This window comes from Schistocerca americana, chromosome 6 (genome assembly GCF_021461395.2).
Source record: "Schistocerca americana isolate TAMUIC-IGC-003095 chromosome 6, iqSchAmer2.1, whole genome shotgun sequence".
Classification (NCBI taxonomy): Eukaryota; Metazoa; Arthropoda; class Insecta; order Orthoptera; family Acrididae; genus Schistocerca; species Schistocerca americana.
Window position 1 is genome coordinate 166,211,211 of NC_060124.1, and position 17,152 is coordinate 166,228,362.

At 41.3% G+C, this 17,152-nt stretch overlaps 1 protein-coding gene across 1 annotated transcript in view; it reads right to left on the minus strand.

Annotated features, from left to right (window-relative positions):
- The window catches only part of LOC124620030 (putative inorganic phosphate cotransporter), a 150,428-nt gene that overhangs the window by 14,828 nt on the left and 118,448 nt on the right, over positions 1 to 17,152 (minus strand). The window lies entirely within an intron of this gene.

Here is a 17,152-nt window from a genome sequence, read left to right on the forward strand (position 1 = left end):
GCATATATGACGCTAATGCGACCTATTCTTGAGTACTGTCCGAGTGTTTGGAATCCGTACCAGGTCGCATTGATGAAAGAGTTCGAAGCAAATCAGAGGCGGGCTGCTAGATTTGTTACCGGTAGGTTCGAACGACATGTAGACGTTACGCAGATGATTCGGGAACTTAAATGGGAATCCCTGGAGGGCATGTGACATACTTTTCGAGAAACACTACTCAGAAAATTTAGGGAACCAGCGTTTGAAGGTGATTGCCTCCAATAGACATTGCGCGCAAGTACAACGAATATAAGAAACGAAAAATTAGGGCCCATACGGAGTTATATAGATAGCCATTTTTCTCTTGTTCTCTTTGAGAATGGAACAGGAAAGGGTATGACTACTAGTGGTACGGGGTGCCATTCGCCATGCGCCGTTAGGTGGACAGTGGGGTATCGATGTAGATCTAGGAATGCGTTTTGGTCCACTAAGAAACCAAATGGCAGTTATAAGAGTTGAGGGGCATGAATGGGAAGCAGTGGTTGGGAAGGGAGTAAGACAGGGTTGTAACCTCCCCCGATGTTATTCTTTCTGTATATTGAGCAAGCAGTGAAGGAAACAAAAGAATAATTCGGAGTAGGTATTAAAATCCATGGAGAAAAAATAAAAACTTTGAGGTTCGCACATGACATTGTAATTCTGTCAGAGACAGCAACGGACTTGGAAGAGCAGTTGAACGGAATGGACAGTGTCTTGAAAGGAGGATATAAGATGAACATCAACAAAAGCAAAACGAGGATAATGGAATGTAGTCGAATTAAGTCGGGTGATGCTGAGGGAATTAGATTAGGAAATGAGACACTTAAAGTAGTAAAGGAGTTTTGCTATTTGGGGAGCAAAATAACTGATGATGGTCGAAGTAGAGAGGATATAAAATGTAGACTGGCAATGGCAAGGAAAGCGTTTCTGAAGAAGAGAAATTTGTTAACATCGAGTATAGATTTAAGTGTCAGGAAGTCGTTTCTGAAAGTATTTGTATGGAGTGTAGCCATGTATGGAAGTGAAACAGGGACGATAAATAGTTTGGACGAGAAGAGAATAGAAGCTTTCGAAATGTGGTGCTACAGAAGAATGCTGAAGATTAGATGGGTAGATCACATAACTAATGAGGAGGTGTTGAATAGGATTGGGGAGAAGAGAAGTTTGTGGCACAACTTGACTAGAAGAAGGGATCGGTTGGTAGGACATGTTCTGAGGCATCAAGGGATCACCAATTTAGTATTGGAGGGCAGCGTAGAGAGTAAAAATCGTAGAGAGAGACCAAGAGATGAATACACCAAGCAGATTCAGAAGGATGTAGGCTGCAGTAGGTACTGGGAGATGAAGAAGCTTGCACAGGATAGAGTAGCATGGACAGCTGCATCAAGCCAGTCTCAGGACTGAAGACCACAACAACAACAACAATATTTATGTACATTCTAAGACAAAAGAAATAACGATGCACCACGAAGATATTACTCCAATGGGACGAAAATCGGTAGATTTGACGTCCACGCACAGTTAAAGAAATATTAACATTTCAGAAAAATTGAATGATTTATTGAAGAAAAATTAAATGGTCGTATGTCATTGACGCCCTGGCGTCTTCACCTGGGGAACTTCGACGGCCGAGATGCAAATGTTTTCATTTGGCACCACGTTGGGCGATTTACGAGGCGATGACGGTAAAATGAATATGAGGACAATACAACGCCCAGTCCTTGAGCGGAGAGTATCGCCTACTCGGCCCGGGCGGACATTTATTCAAGAGAAAGAACGTCACAAACTGAGCAAGCCAATAACGCATCAGTCCACCTCTGGCCCTTATGAAGTCATTTATTCGGCTTAGTATTGATTGATAGAGTTGTTTGGTGTCGTCCTGGGAGATACTGTGCCAAACTCCGTCGAATTGGCGCGTTAGATCGTCAAAATCCCGAGCTTTTCCGAGGGCTGTGCCCACAACGCTCTAGACGTTCTCAGTTGGGGAGAAATCCTTGCTGGCGAAGGTTGGGTTTGGCAGGCACGAACACGTACCGTAGAAGCTCTCGGTGGTGGGCATTATCTTGCTGAAATGTAAGCCAGGATGGCTCACCCTGAAGGTCAGCAAAACGGGTAATAGAATATCATCGACGTACCGCTGGCCCGCGAGGATGTCGCGGATGATAACCAAAGAGGTCCTGTTATGAAAAGAAATGGCAGCCCAAACTATCTCTCCTGGTTCTCGAGCTGTATGACGGACGACAGTCCGGTTGATATCTCATTGCTGTCTGGGGTGTCTAGGCACTTCTCCAGTGGTCATCGGGGCCTGGAAACTCACTGATTGTAGTGGAATTGTCTTCAGTGAAGATTCCCGCGTCGAAATGAGGCCAGATGACCAGCGAAGATGTGTCTGGAGACGCCCTCAACAGCGGTGGGTTCCAGCCTTGCTGTCACTCGCCGTAAGGCCCGACAATCAGGAGTGTTGGTCCGGGTTGCCATTTAATTTCATAGCAGCTGCGCTTTGGTTGTCATTCGCGGCACCTTTACAGCACAGCGGTACGTCGATGATATTTACTACCTGTTTCGTTGCCCACCATGGAAAGTCATTCTGTGCTTAAATTTCAGCAAGATAATGCCCGCCCGCAACACGACGTTTCTATTGCTTGTCCTCGTGCCTGCCAAACCATGCTTTCGCCAGCAAGGTCACCGGATCTCACCCCAATTGAGAACGTTTGGAGCGTAATGGGCAAGTTCTCGAACCAGTTCGGCATTTTGACGATCTATTGCTCCAGTTGGGCAGAATTTGGCACAATATCCCTCAGGAGGACATCCAACAACTCTGTCAATCAATGCCAAGCCGAATAACTAATTGCATAAGGAAGCAGACGTGGAAAAATGGGTTATACAGTTGCTTGATTTGTGAAGCTCTTTCTCTTGAATGAGCCATCCATTTTTTTCTGAAATGATAATCATTTGTTTAAATGTTGACTGTTATCGATATCGAATGAAACAAGTTTACTGTTGCTATCCACTGTTTATTTTATGAATAAATGAAACAACAAGTTTTAATGTTAACAGTCCCTGTTTATTTTGTAAATAAACAGTGACTGGTAACAGCAAACTCGTTGCTTCATTTGAAAGCATTTGTTTGTCTACACATGAACGTCACATCTTTCGATTTTCGTTCAATTCGACTAATTCCTTCGTGGTGCGTGTTTTTTTTTTCTTAGTATGTATTATAAACCACTTTTTGTCTCTTTAGGGCGCAATCACTTACTAATAGTTATATTTCTATAATTCAATAGCAAAAAAAAAATCGGTTCCTAATAAACAAATATCCCTGGAACACAACACGTTTCCTCGATTTTTACCTATGACTAAGATATTCTTGCTCCAAAATGCAACGGTAGGGTCCATTTAGTTAGTCAGTTAGGTACTTGTTTCATAGATCAAATTTCCAATAAAAATTATCATGTGATACTTGTTAACAGAACAAACATAAAACACTGATATAAAACTAAATAAAATGCTATATTTATATCAGTGGAAGGTGGCCGTTTATTTTTTTAAGTATATGACCTGTTAATTGGGCTCAAGAATTCCTCTGTAGTATAGAAACTACTAAGGAGAAACCTTTTTGTTCTATATTTGAAAACACTTCTGCTGTCAGACATTTTATTCCCGTGGGTAAATTGTCAAGGAGTTTTATTCTTGAGGCAAAAGTAGCTGAACCTAAACATTCTAGCAAGTCTACTATATGGTTTCTCCAGTTGCAGTTTACATGCACACCTAAGCACTTACACGTTTTTACCTGTTTATTATTTCTTTTTGGCGTACTAAGTTAACTGGAGATGGAATATTTTTGACAGCACAAAAGTGGGTGAGCTGGGTTTTTTTCAAATTTTAATGTTAGCCCATTTGTGCAAAATCATTTAGTAGCTTTCAGAAAAGTATCATTTACTGTTTACTCTATTGACCTTTCTTTTCTTGGCTTCACAATAATGCTTATGTCATTTAAAACAGGACTAAATCTGCCTCCTGATTCAAATAACATGGCAGAATAACATAAATAAAAATACATTAAGAGAGACGCTGGTCGAACCCTGTGGGACTTCCATTGTAATTTCTGTCCATTCAGACGATGTAGCGTTTCTGTTTGTGTTACTCGGACAGCCTAGGCTAACGTTCTGCAGGCTGTTTCTGATATATGAACTAAATCAGGCATTTGCTGAACTACTCTTCCATAAAAATTTAACTTCTCTAAAAGAGTGTTATGTGTAAGGGAATCAAGTGCTTTCGATAAGTCATAGAAGATCCCAGTTGGCGAAATTAATGCGTCAGGCTCACAGCGCCACCCTCCACTGTAATATACAAAATGTGGAAGTTCTTTTCTGTATTTCTATATGTTAACGGAGCACACAAATGTAGGTTTTGTGGAGGCTCTGTGGCGTCATGACAAATCGCGTAAGATCTCATATGGTGCTGCTCCAGTAGTTTCTACAAGAACATAAGGACGTAACTCTCATGGTCTACACCTGAAAAGGAGGGCTCAGAACAAGTTACTAGCAGAGGACATAAGGGAGCCACCAGAACACAAAGGCAAGTCCTTGTGGTTATCTGTGTCAGGTGAGACAGTGATGTTAGGTTAAGTTCAGATAGACAGATAGAGGAAGTACACTGACAGAGTCTCATAGTTAATCTTATAAAAATAGAGGGGAAAGTGGAATCAACTTGCTACATCAGAATATTACGGAGGGGAGGGGGAACATATAGCAAACGAACTGTTAATTTGTTTGAGTTATCTTAGTAGTCGGAAAGAAATTGATGTCATTTGTCTGTCTGAACACAATATAACCACAGGGATAGAAAATCTTAATATACTCGTGAGTGGTTGTAACTTAGCTGCACAAGGAGGAGTTCTCAAATTCGTTGAAAATGGGTATAAACGCAAGAATGTGGAAATTAGTGTATTGTGTACAGATAAGGGTGTAGAAGCAAGTTTTGTGAGCTATTGTTGGGAAACGTAATACTTGTGACTGTTACAGTATACAGGTCTCCACTAGGTAGTTGAGAGATTATCATGAAATATTTTGACGAGTTATTGTGCTATCTGTCAGGCAGAAGGGAGGGACTATTAATCTGTGGTGATTTTAATGTAAATTTCTTGAAGGAATCTGATGGGGAAAGTGATGTAGTGGTGCATTCAGCCATTCCAAACTGTAACTGGCTAAGTAAACCGTATTTCACAGATGGATGACAATCATGGTGTACTTTACCTTCTCAAAAAGTTTAGAAAATTGTTTAAAGATTGATACTGGACGGTAGTTATCGATATCTGTGGAGTCACCTTTTTATAGAGATGCATAACTATGGCACATTTCAGTCTTTCTGGGAAAACTCTCTGAGTTAATGGTGCATTCCTAAGTGACTAAGATACATATTGTAGGCTACAACTTTTTAGTGTCTTATTGTAATTATTATCCTCCGCTTAAAAAGATTTGCTCTTTAGAGTCATGATGATCTTTCTTATTTCAAATGGGAATGGGAAATTAATTTTTAATTCACACAATGTCTTCTGTATTGATTCTTCAGTATAGTGTTTTGCTTTCTCCTCTGAAGTATTTGTACTAGTTTTCTCACCTGTTTAGAAAAAATAGTTACCGCATTCTCTTTCACAGAAATAATTTCGTCTTCTGCGCCCTCTTTCCCTCTCTCTCTTTCAAGAATATTCCGCATAGATTTTATTTTATTATCTGATCTGTCGATTTCAGACAAGATGTACAGACTCCTGAATTTTTTTGCGAGCCTTCTTAATATTTTACAATACAGTTTACACTGTTTGCTTGTATTGTCGATTGTGCACGACTCCTTTTCTCATCGTAAAGACACTCTGATATCTGTAATGATCAAAAGTCCCTTTAATGGCGTAGCATTGTCAAATTTAATTATCCTTTTAGGAAAACTACTTTCAAAAATGGATACGTATTAAGAAATAGGTTGAACTTAGAGTTGTGAGAGATATGATTCAGAAAATGTTTAAATGGAACATTATACAAAGGGGAATTAGTGTGTATAACAACCCATTGGTTGTAGTGCCTAAAAAAGATGGCTCGATTAGGCTCGTTTTGGACGCTAGAGCTTTGAACAAAATAATTTTGCGAGAGAGTGATAGGCCTGAAAATATAGTAGAATTATTGGCAAAAATTAAAAGTGCAAAATTTTTCACCTCGATGGATGTAGCTTGTGGTTATTGGAACCTATCCTTATCGAGAGAATCTAGGAAATACACATCTTTCCTGTTCGAGGGTAGGTGCTATCAGTACAAGCTTGTGCCTTTTGGGTTAAACATCAGCGTTTGTGCATTTGTTAGGGTAGTGTCCCAAATGATAGGTGACCAGTTATTGAGAAGAATTACAGTTTATGTGGACGATGTGTTGATTCCAACTCCCACTTGGGAAGAACGCTGATGTTATTGGGTAAGAAGAAGCAATCGAAAGTGGTGGAATGAAACTCAAATTAGACAAAACTGAGTTTATGAGGAAAGAAATAAAATTCCTGGGCCATATTGTTAATGGAAATGGAATTATTCCCGGTTCTGAAAAAATTAAAGCCATTAGAGATTATTTAGCACCTACTACCCGAAAGGAATTCAAAGGTATGCTTGGCCTTTTTCGATTCTGTCGAAAATTTGTGCCTGGACAGTTATTCAGTGCACCCTGTCTGAGAGAAATATTAAAGAGATGAATGTCAGAGGGCCTTTGAAGAACTTACAGAGGCGCTGCTAAGTAGTCAGATCTTAAAACACCCTGACTTTGCCAAGGCTTTCTGTATTTGACCAGATGCATGTGGTTATCGTCTGGGAGTGGAACTGTTCCAAATTGAAACAGAAGGAGAAAAGCAAGTTCACAAAACGATCGCGTTTGCTAGTCGATCGTTGCAACAGGCGGAAAAGAACTATGGCATTTCGGAGCTGGAAGCTCTAGAAATTATACTTGGGCTACAGAAATTTGAACCTTACCTATTAGGCCACAAAGTAATTGTTTACAGTGACCATCGGGCCTTAACATATTTGCAGACATGCCAATTAAAATACGGCAGACTGAGGAGGTGGTCAATGTATCTCCAGCAATTTGATATAAAGTACGTAAAGGGCTCAGAGAACATTATAGCCGGTGTATTGTCTAGAAATGTGAAAGAAAAAGGGCAGGAAGTAGATCCTTTAGGACAACGGGAATGGAGTGATGTTTTGCTGGCAACAATACAATTATAGGAAGAAGGACCGCTTAAACGAATTTGTAAGAACCTCAGGAGGGAACAAAAACAAGATGACAATATTAAACTGGTAAAAAGCCGGGCTAGGTCATCCAGATTTTCCGAAATAGCGGAATATTACATAATGCATCAGGAGATACTATTTAGGCGAAGAAAGAACGATGAGGAAAAATGGCGCATCTATTTCCCAGAACAACATGTGGACTTGCTGATAGATTATGTGCATTGGAAGTACGGTCATTATGGATCCAGAAAATGTATTGCGAAATTGAATGAGGTAGTAATTTTCGATAACATATGGCGCAGGGTACAGAAAAGGCTAGAATCTTCTGACAGATGTCAGAAGGTGTGAGCAAATAACAGGATCGTACAGGAACCACTGTATTCTGTAGTACCTCAAAATAGGTTAGATCTCGGTGCTCTGGACCTTTTTGGCCCTTTACCTCTTTCTAGGAGGGGGGGGGGGGGTTGTGAATAAGTCTTTATACTAGTCGATGGATTTACGAAGTATGTTAGATTTTATCCTATAAAAAAGCCAAACTCCAAGGTAATAGTCAGTAAACCAGAGAAAGATTAATTTGTAAACATTGGGGTGCCGAAAGCCATGTTATCAGGTAATGGACCACAGTTTGCATCCAAGAGGTTTGAGGAATGTTTATACAAAAGGAATATACAACATATAAAGGTTTCAGCTTATTTTCTCCAGGGAAATATGTGCGGAAAAATAATGAAATAACTAAATCGTCTCTGTAGGACGTATTGTCACCAGAAGCATTCAGTTTGGGCCAACTACTTAGAATATTTTGAAGAGGTTGTGATATTATTGTTCATATTTTTAAAAATTTTTTTTTGTAAATATTTTATTGAAACTGTTAAAGCAGAAGTGGAGACATCTTGTTTGAAGCGAAATCGATACTGAAACTCTTTGATAAGATTAAAATGAATGTACGAGGGCCGTTCAGAAAGTAACCTCCGGTTGATTTAAAAAAATACACCAAGTTAAATAAAAATATTTTAATATATACATCTTACAACTACATCTTTGCACTATTTTTCTGCATAGTCTCCATAGCGATTGAGGCACTTATCGTATCTCTTCACAAGCTTTGAAATTCCTTCTGCATAAAAATCACCCGCTTGTGCCTGGAGCCAGCCTGTGACCGCATCTTTGAGCTCTTCGTCGTCATCAAACTGCTGTGACCCGAGCCATTTCTTCAAATGCATGAAGAGGTGATAATCACTTGGCCCCAGGTCTGGGCTGTAAGGTGGATGGTTGATAACGTCCCACTTGAAGGACTCAAGAAGGGCCGTTGTTCTGCGAGCAGAGTGAGGACGGGCGTTATCGTGCAAAAAAACGATACCGGAAGTCAGCATACCACGGCGTTTGTTCTGTATAGCCCGTCGTAACTTTTTTATTGTTTCACAGTACACGTCTTGATTAATGGTCGTACCACGTTCCATGAATTCAACCAACAACACCCCTTTGGCATCCCAAAACACCGTTGCCATCAGTTTTCTGGCAGAAAAATCTTGCGAGGCTTTTCTTGGTTTGGTAGGCGAATTTGAATGTGCCCACATCTTTGATTGTTCTTTTGTCTCAGGGTTCACGTACTTAATCCAGGTTTCGTCACCGGTCACGATTCTGTTTAACAATGGTTCTCCTTCGTCCTCATAACGTGACAGAAAGTCTAATGCAGAGGCCATTCTTTGAGTTTTGTGGTGGTCGGTAAGAATTTTGGGCACCCATCGTGCACAGAACTTACGGTAACCCAATCTTGCTGTCACTATCTCGTACAAGAGAGTCTTAGAAATCTGTGGAAAACCAGTAGACAACTCCGATATTGAGAAACGTCGATTTTCACGAACTTTTGCATCGACTGTCTGAACGAGTTCGTCAGTCACCAATGATGGTCTACCACTCCTCTCTTCATCATGAACGTTTTCTCGTCCACTTTTAACTAAACGTACCCATTCACGGACAACTCCTTCACTCATAACTCTTGGTCCGTACACGGCACAAAGCTCACGATGAATAGCTGCTGCAGAATATCCTTTGGCTGTAAAAAACCTTATGACAGCACGCACTTCACATTTGGCGGGGTTTTCTATTGCAGCACACATTTCAAACTGCCACAAAAACTAAACTAGCGCAGGTACGACGTTCACTCGACCACGGCTTGATGCCGACTGACCTGTTGAGTGCGTGAACGCACAGATGGCGTCGCTACTCCCCCCACAACCCGCACTGTGACCAATCGGAGGTTACTTTCTGAACCGCCCTCGTACATTTAAGAAAAAGGGTGTAATATTTACTTTTAAATATTGTAAAGATATTTATTTGTTATAAGTATTAAATGTAAAAAGGTGCTATAATGTAATTATGTATGTAATAGTTACTGGCACTCACTTAGGGCTGTATGAGATATGTGTAGTATAAAAGATGGAGTAGTTCCGTCAGGAACGGAAAGCTGTGTAAGCGTAGGAAAAGGTGGGAGCGGAAACGTTTGGCGCGCTTTGGCGGGCGTGAACAAAGTCAGTCGGTGGCCAGTGATCTTAGAGGCAGCACGTACAGCGCCAGCATAGTGTGGAATGCGCCGTATTGTTGCATCCTGCCTCGGTTGGAAACTGCAGTTTTATCACGGCATGGTATGGGGAGAAAAACAGGCTATTGATTATAAGATGGATCATCGCTATGAAGAGGAAATAAGTCCGACTTGAATAACTGCTCTTGGCTGTTCTGATATTAATACAGTTGTTGCCACCAACGCCACCATCGCTGATCACAGCTTACAGGGTACGACATTTTAGCCATGTATTATAGTGTGTGCCAGGAAGTTGAAAGGTGCGTTAAGAATAATAACCATCATCCAAATTAACAATTGTGTCCACCTGGTAATTTATCCCGCTCATAAACCAAGCACGATCCTAACCCGGTAAATGAAAATTCCGAGTGACCTGTATTCAGCCAATACTGTGAAATCTGTAATATATTGTTGGCAAATCAGTTATTAATCAGTGTAATAATTGATGGAAAGAATAACTGAGAATTTCATAATTAACATTGTTATTATTTTCTGTGTTAAAATGATTACGTAAGGTTATGCCAGATTCAGAGACCACATTAGATAAATTGTTTGCTGCTTTCACATTACGTATTAATGAAAGGAAATACTAAGTTAATGATTAATGGTGATAAATAGTAACGTTAAACAGTTTATAGTGAATCAATGAAATGTTGAGTACCAAATATGTTGATGTAGAAACCCCCCTGTCCAAATTTACTTTCGCTTTCATGAAATCAGTCTGTTTGCTTAAGCAATTGGATACTGTAGTTTTGTTTCGAGTGGCTAAACTTTTCTTGTATTGCTGAACCATCTTTTATCTAAATCTGAAGTGAAGTCTGTTAGGTAAGTAGGGAGTTGCAATCTTTTCTGCTTTCCTACTCAGCTTCATTACGTGTGCCTAATTAGTCTGGCGAATAATAGTGTACCACCAACCACATATATTGTTATCGTTGCAGAATAGTAGTCTAACTACTGTTATTTGCCATACTAATGACTTATTTGAAGAAACGAGTTAAAGTCTGATGCTTATTCCTTAGGTTAACATACATGGTTATACACATGTTTTTGTGGTTTTGCTGTCCGGATAGGTAACTGTCTTTCTGTTTGTTACATTGGTTATTATTAACAGTATAGTATAAGAATATTACAGTTGACTTTGCATGACAGTATGTTTTTTAAACCAATTCAGAGAATACAAAATACACGCCGGTATTACATCTAGTTCTACATATCAGGACAGTAAATAACACACACAACATAAGGAGGAATATTACAAGGTGATTAATCACCTGAAACATGAAGCAACTCGTTTTTCACTTGTAGAGTTAATGTGTGGAATCAGACCAAATAACTTATTATTTGACTTAGTTGAATTTCCCACTCATACTGAGATGACCATGGAGCAGAAAAAGAGGGTAGCATGGGCAAATATTAGAAAAAAGGCTCTGGAAATAAAGAGAAGACACGATGCGAGAGCGTGTCCTACAAGTTTTCAAGTAGGCCATTTAATGCTGGTGAAAACCAAGGAAAAATCTAAAAAGCTTGCTGCAGAAACAAAAAAGTTTACAGATGAGTATGTGGGACCCTTTAGAATTGTGGCCAAGCCTCATGGCAATGCATATAAATTAGAATATGTCAAGTTGCACAAACTTCTGGCATTGCGAAATGTCATTGATTTTAAGAAGTACATACAGAAGGATGATGAGGACAGTAGTAGTTAATAGGCCTCAGGGGACATGGATTCTTAGCGTCGTCAGCTGTATGACAAACATCAGGCATCCCGAGCTGTTGGCAATATTATTTCCTTTTCGTTTTGTATTGTCAACCAAACTCCTCATCATTCGGAACTTTTTTGCTATTTTTCTTTCCTTCTTCCCTACCGCAGTAAATAATGTATATAAAAAGTACATAGAGAATAAAGGTCATCGGAAAATAAGAGAACTGGTACAAGAAAGATATTTTTGGAGGTAAATGATTACCAAAGACTAATATGAATGAATGTGAAGTGAAAGTGATGTAAAAGGTATACTGAAAAAATAATGTAATGTGACTCCTTAATATGTGATCGCTAAGCCATTTTCATAACAAGAAATGATGTTGGAAGATGTTTGTGGTAAAAGGCATAAGGAAAGTGCCTAATAGACGTAAGTAAATATGTCATGTATCTGATGTTTATTTGAGAGCCACATAAGTTGGCGTAAATATTTTCAACATTCCCGGTAATTTTGCATTCTTTGTGTATAATAGCTTGTTTCATGTAAAGTCATGAGATATTTAATAGTAACTGTAAGGTAAATATTTTTTCTGAAAAGAAAAGTTAATAAAGAAAATGTTTGTAAATTTAAAAAAAATTTTTTTTTTTTTTTTTTTTTTTTTTTTTTTTTTTTTTTTTTTTTTTTTTTTTTTGCTTACTTGCATTGTAATAAGTACTGCTTTCAGCAGGAACTTGCTTAGGAACCATCCCACTGTAATGCATATAATTATTTTTTGAAAAAGAGTGAAGTAATTGTGCTCATTTGGGTACTGTTGTTATTTTTGGATAATGGGCAATTCATGCTTTACAGAAAATATTAGTACTGTATAAGACTATTTATAAAAAAGATGATTTTTTAATCATGAACCTTCAGAAACTGACTTTTAACTAGAGTTAAGTGGCCTCTGTGTGGTAGGTATTAGGTGGTGGTTTCATCAACACTGCTTTGCACTGCCAAGCACGTATCAGCTACCACAGAGGGAAGGGACATCGGCAAGAATCCTATCGAGGTGGTGAACTGAACGATAGCGTTTATAGAAACGCAGATGACCGACCCCACCCCACCGCACCCCCCGCCCCCCCTCCTACACCCTGTCTCACAGCATCTTGTATCCCTACCCATTATCCCCGTCTTAAGTGCCTCTGCAGTACTAATAGACCTCACCAGTAAGTTGTGTACCAATAGAAACACTTAGTCAAAATTTGATACTGCTGCGCTATAATTCCTTTATATTATAATTCCACGCAGATTACTTTTGCCTAAAGGATTTAAACTGGTAACCAACTACGAACACACAGGTATTGTTACAACATAGAAGTTCTGTAAATGATTTAGGCTTTTGCTTAATATTGTAACAGGTACTTTTATTTTTCAATATACACTCCTGGAAATTGAAATAAGAACACCGTGAATTCATTGTCCCAGGAAGGGGAAACTTTATTGACACATTCCTGGGGTCAGATACATCACATGATCACATGAACACATTGACACCGGTGTGTCAGACCCACCATACTTGCTCCGGACACTGCGAGAGGGCTGTACAAGCAATGATCACACGCACGGCACAGCGGACACACCAGGAGCCGCGGTGTTGGCCGTCGAATGGCGCTAGCTGCGCAGCATTTGTGCACCGCCGCCGTCAGTGTCAGCCAGTTTGCCGTGGCATACGGAGCTCCATCGCAGTCTTTAACACTGGTAGCATGCCGCGACAGCGTGGACGTGAACCGTATGTGCAGTTGACGGACTTTGAGCGAGGGCGTATAGTGGGCATGCGGGAGGCCGGGTGGACGTACCGCCGAATTGCTCAACACGTGGGGCGTGAGGTCTTCACAGTACATCGATGTTGTCGCCAGTGGTCGGCGGAAGGTGCATGTGCCCGTCGACCTGGGACCGGACCGCAGCGACGCACGGATGCACGCCAAGACCGTAGGATCCTACGCAGTGCCGTAGGGGACCGCACCGCCACTTCCCAGCAAATTAGGGACACTGTTGCTCCTGGGGTATCGGCGAGGACCATTCGCAACCGTCTCCATGAAGCTGGGCTACGGTCCCGCACACCGTTAGGCCGTCTTCCGCTCACGCCCCAACATCGTGCAGCCCGCCTCCAGTGGTGTCGCGACAGGCGTGAATGGGGGGACGAATGGAGACGTGTCGTCTTCAGCGATGAGAGTCGCTTCTGCCTTGGTGCCAATGATGGTCGTATGCGTGTTTGGCGCCGTGCAGGTGAGCGCCACAATCAGGACTGCATACGACCGAGGCACACAGGGCCAACAGCCGGCATCATGGTGTGGGGAGCTATCTCCTACACTGGCCGTACACCACTGGTGATCGTCGAGGGGACACTGAATAGTGCACGGTACATCCAAACCGTCATCGAACCCATCGTTCTACCATTCCTAGACCGGCAAGGGAACTTGCTGTTCCAACAGGACAATGCACGTCCGCATGTATCCCGTGCCACCCAACGTGCTCTAGAAGGTGTAAGTCAACTACCCTGGCCAGCAAGATCTCCGGATCTGTGCCCCATTGAGCATGTTTGGGAATGGATGAAGCGTCGTCTCACGCGGTCTGCACGTCCAGCACGAACGCTGGTCCAACTGAGGCGCCAGGTGGAAATGGCATGGCAAGCCGTTCCACAGGACTACATCCAGCATCTCTACGATCGTCTCCATGGGAGAATAGCAGCCTGCATTGCTGCGAAAGGTGGATATACACTGTACTAGTGCCGACATTGTGCATGCTCTGTTGCCTGTGTCTATGTGCCTGTGGTTCTGTCAGTGTGATCATGTGATGTATCTGACCCCAGGAATGTGTCAATAAAGTTTCCCCTTCCTGGGACAATGAATTCACGGTGTTCTTATTTCAATTTCCAGGAGTGTATTTAAAATGTGTTTACATGTACAGCTTCAAACAAATTTTTAGCTTTTTTCTTAAATTGTAGTTCATTTACGACTCCTGTGAATCTGCTGGTCATAATTGTCTGTTACATGGTACAGTTCCTTCAGCAAGTTGTGCTTGTGTTCTCACTAGATTTGTTGACCCTCAAGCACCTACTGTATACAAATGGAGAGTTTTTTGGCTAAATGATCTTGATGGATGGTAGAACAGACATATTCCGAGTTTTAAAATCATTCGTAATCGATTTTAGCTGTTAGAGCTGGGATACTTCCCTTGTTGGTGTCAAGAACACAACTCTTCTGACGAGTCTTTGTCAGTAGCGAGGGTGCTGGTGCTTGTTAACAAAAAGAGGAAGATTTTTCATGTATTGGTGAGGGGGGGGGGGAGGGGGGTGCTGGAGGAAGGTTTGAAAACTGTGTTCGGTACAGGTAAATGCTATAAAAAAGATAATGTTATAAATAACATTATAAAGAAAAAGTCTCAAAATTTATTTTGAACTTGGTACCGACAAATTAATTTGGTAAACCGTCGATAGTGGCGCCACTGACAGTAGTTTTGTAAATGGTGTCCAAGCAAACAGAGAAAGCATTTTGTGTGCTACAGTTTGGCCGCTGCCAATCGGCAGCGAGTGTAGAAAGAGCTTTCTGTAACAAGTTTCACACGATATCACTGGTTTACAACAGTTTAGTGAAATGGTAAAAGAAATTCGAGGAGGATGGTGGTTTGTGTGATTCAAAAGGGTGGGGCCGACCGGACTTGTCAGAACAGGTAGTGGGCTGGGTGAGAGACGTGATGTTGCGAAGTCCCACAAAGTCTACCTAATTAACAAACGCAGAACCCAATATACCTGCCCTCTGCAATAAAAAAAACTGAGTTACTCGATCAACGACGAACATAAACGGGTGTCTCAGGACGTCCGCCCCGAGCAGATGCAACGAACGAAAGAAAAAAATAGCCGGCACGGTAGCACAGCGTGTTCGGTCAGAGGGTTAGCTGCTCTCTGTAATAAAAAACTGAGTTAATCGATCAACAACGAACATAAACGGATGTCTTGCGACGTCCGCCCCGAGAAGAGGAAGCGAACAAAATGAGATTAAAAAAATATACCTCAGGCAAAAGTATGGAGAATGTTTGTAGGCGATTATGAGTGAAGATGTACAAATTGCATCCCCTGCAAGCTGTAAGCCATGACGGCAAATTGCGCCGTCTACCTTTCTGGATTGATCTGCAGAAGCATCTAGAAAAAGAGAACTTCGTAGCCAAATTGATCTTCAGTGACGAATGCACTTATCGTCTTTTAGGAAAGATGTTCTAATACTACACACACATTTGGGGGACAGAGAATTCGCATCCAACCGTCGAACATGTCCAGGATTCTAAGAAAGTTAATGTGTTCTGTATCATGTCCAACAAGATAGTCTGTGGAGCTTTCTTCTATGGTGAGAGAGCTATCAATGGTATCACCTATCTCGACATGCTGCACTTGAAACTGATAGCAAGTATTTCATCTTTCAACAAGATGGCGCTCATTTACATTTCCACAACCGCGTACGAGGTTATCTGAATGAGAATTTGCCACATCACTGGATACGCCATGTTGTGGCTGCAGACCTGGCGCTACTCGAGTGGCCACCATTACACGGTTGCTGGACTGGACGCCTATCAACTTTTTCTTGTGGGGTTACATCACTGATAGCGTTCATGTTCCACCTCTACTACAGAACCTCGAAGACTAGCGACATCGTCACTCCTGATATGTTGAGTGGGGTATGGGCGGAATTGGACTACCGGTTAGATGTGTGCCGTGTGACTAAAGGTGGACCCATTGAACATCAATGAACATTATGAAAAAATTGAGAATTTGTTTTTCACAAACTGTGTCATCTGTAGCATTGTTCTAGGCCATTTATCTGTACCTTTTTTGAAATGTTTCATGAACTACATACAGAGTGCGGCACTTAAATCTGGACAAATTTCAGTTTGAATTTCCCGCCATATCGTAGTTCCGCCGGGGGTCGCGATTGGCCATAGGCATCTAGTAGTCAAAACCTCAAAATGGCCGAGATGTTACGGACAAGTGCGGAGTACAACCGAAGAGGCGCGATTATCGAAAGTCTTTCGCTCTGGGCGTTCACCGACTGAAATAGTTCGATTCTTCAGGTACCCGAGACCAACTGTTTACGATATTGTGGCCAAATATAATGCTTCGGAGAAGTCTGGGGAGGGTACCGCTAACCTGGCGAGGAAACCTCATTCGAGGAAACGTGTGCCACGAACTGCGGCAGTAAAAAAAAAAAAAAAAAAAAAAAAAAAAAAAAAAAAAAAAAAAAAAAAAAAAAAAAAAAAAAAAAAAGGCTCAGGCGCTGATTTTGGAGGGCACGGGGCAATAGCTGAGAAAATTGGCGTCAGTATTGAATGTCGTCGAGCAAACAGTGCGTCGAATGTCAGAGGAGGTCCTCATATGAGCCATTTAGACCAAAACTGGCTCTCGGGTAATCTTAACATGTTCTAATTAAAGGAGTTCTGGCCCCCACATAGTCCGGATCTGAACCCCGTCGACTACTATGTTTGGAGCATAGCACCAATAAGACGAGGCACACTAACGTCGCATTTCTACGTACCGCTATCGAAGCAGCATTCGCGAATATGGACAGCGCTGTTTTA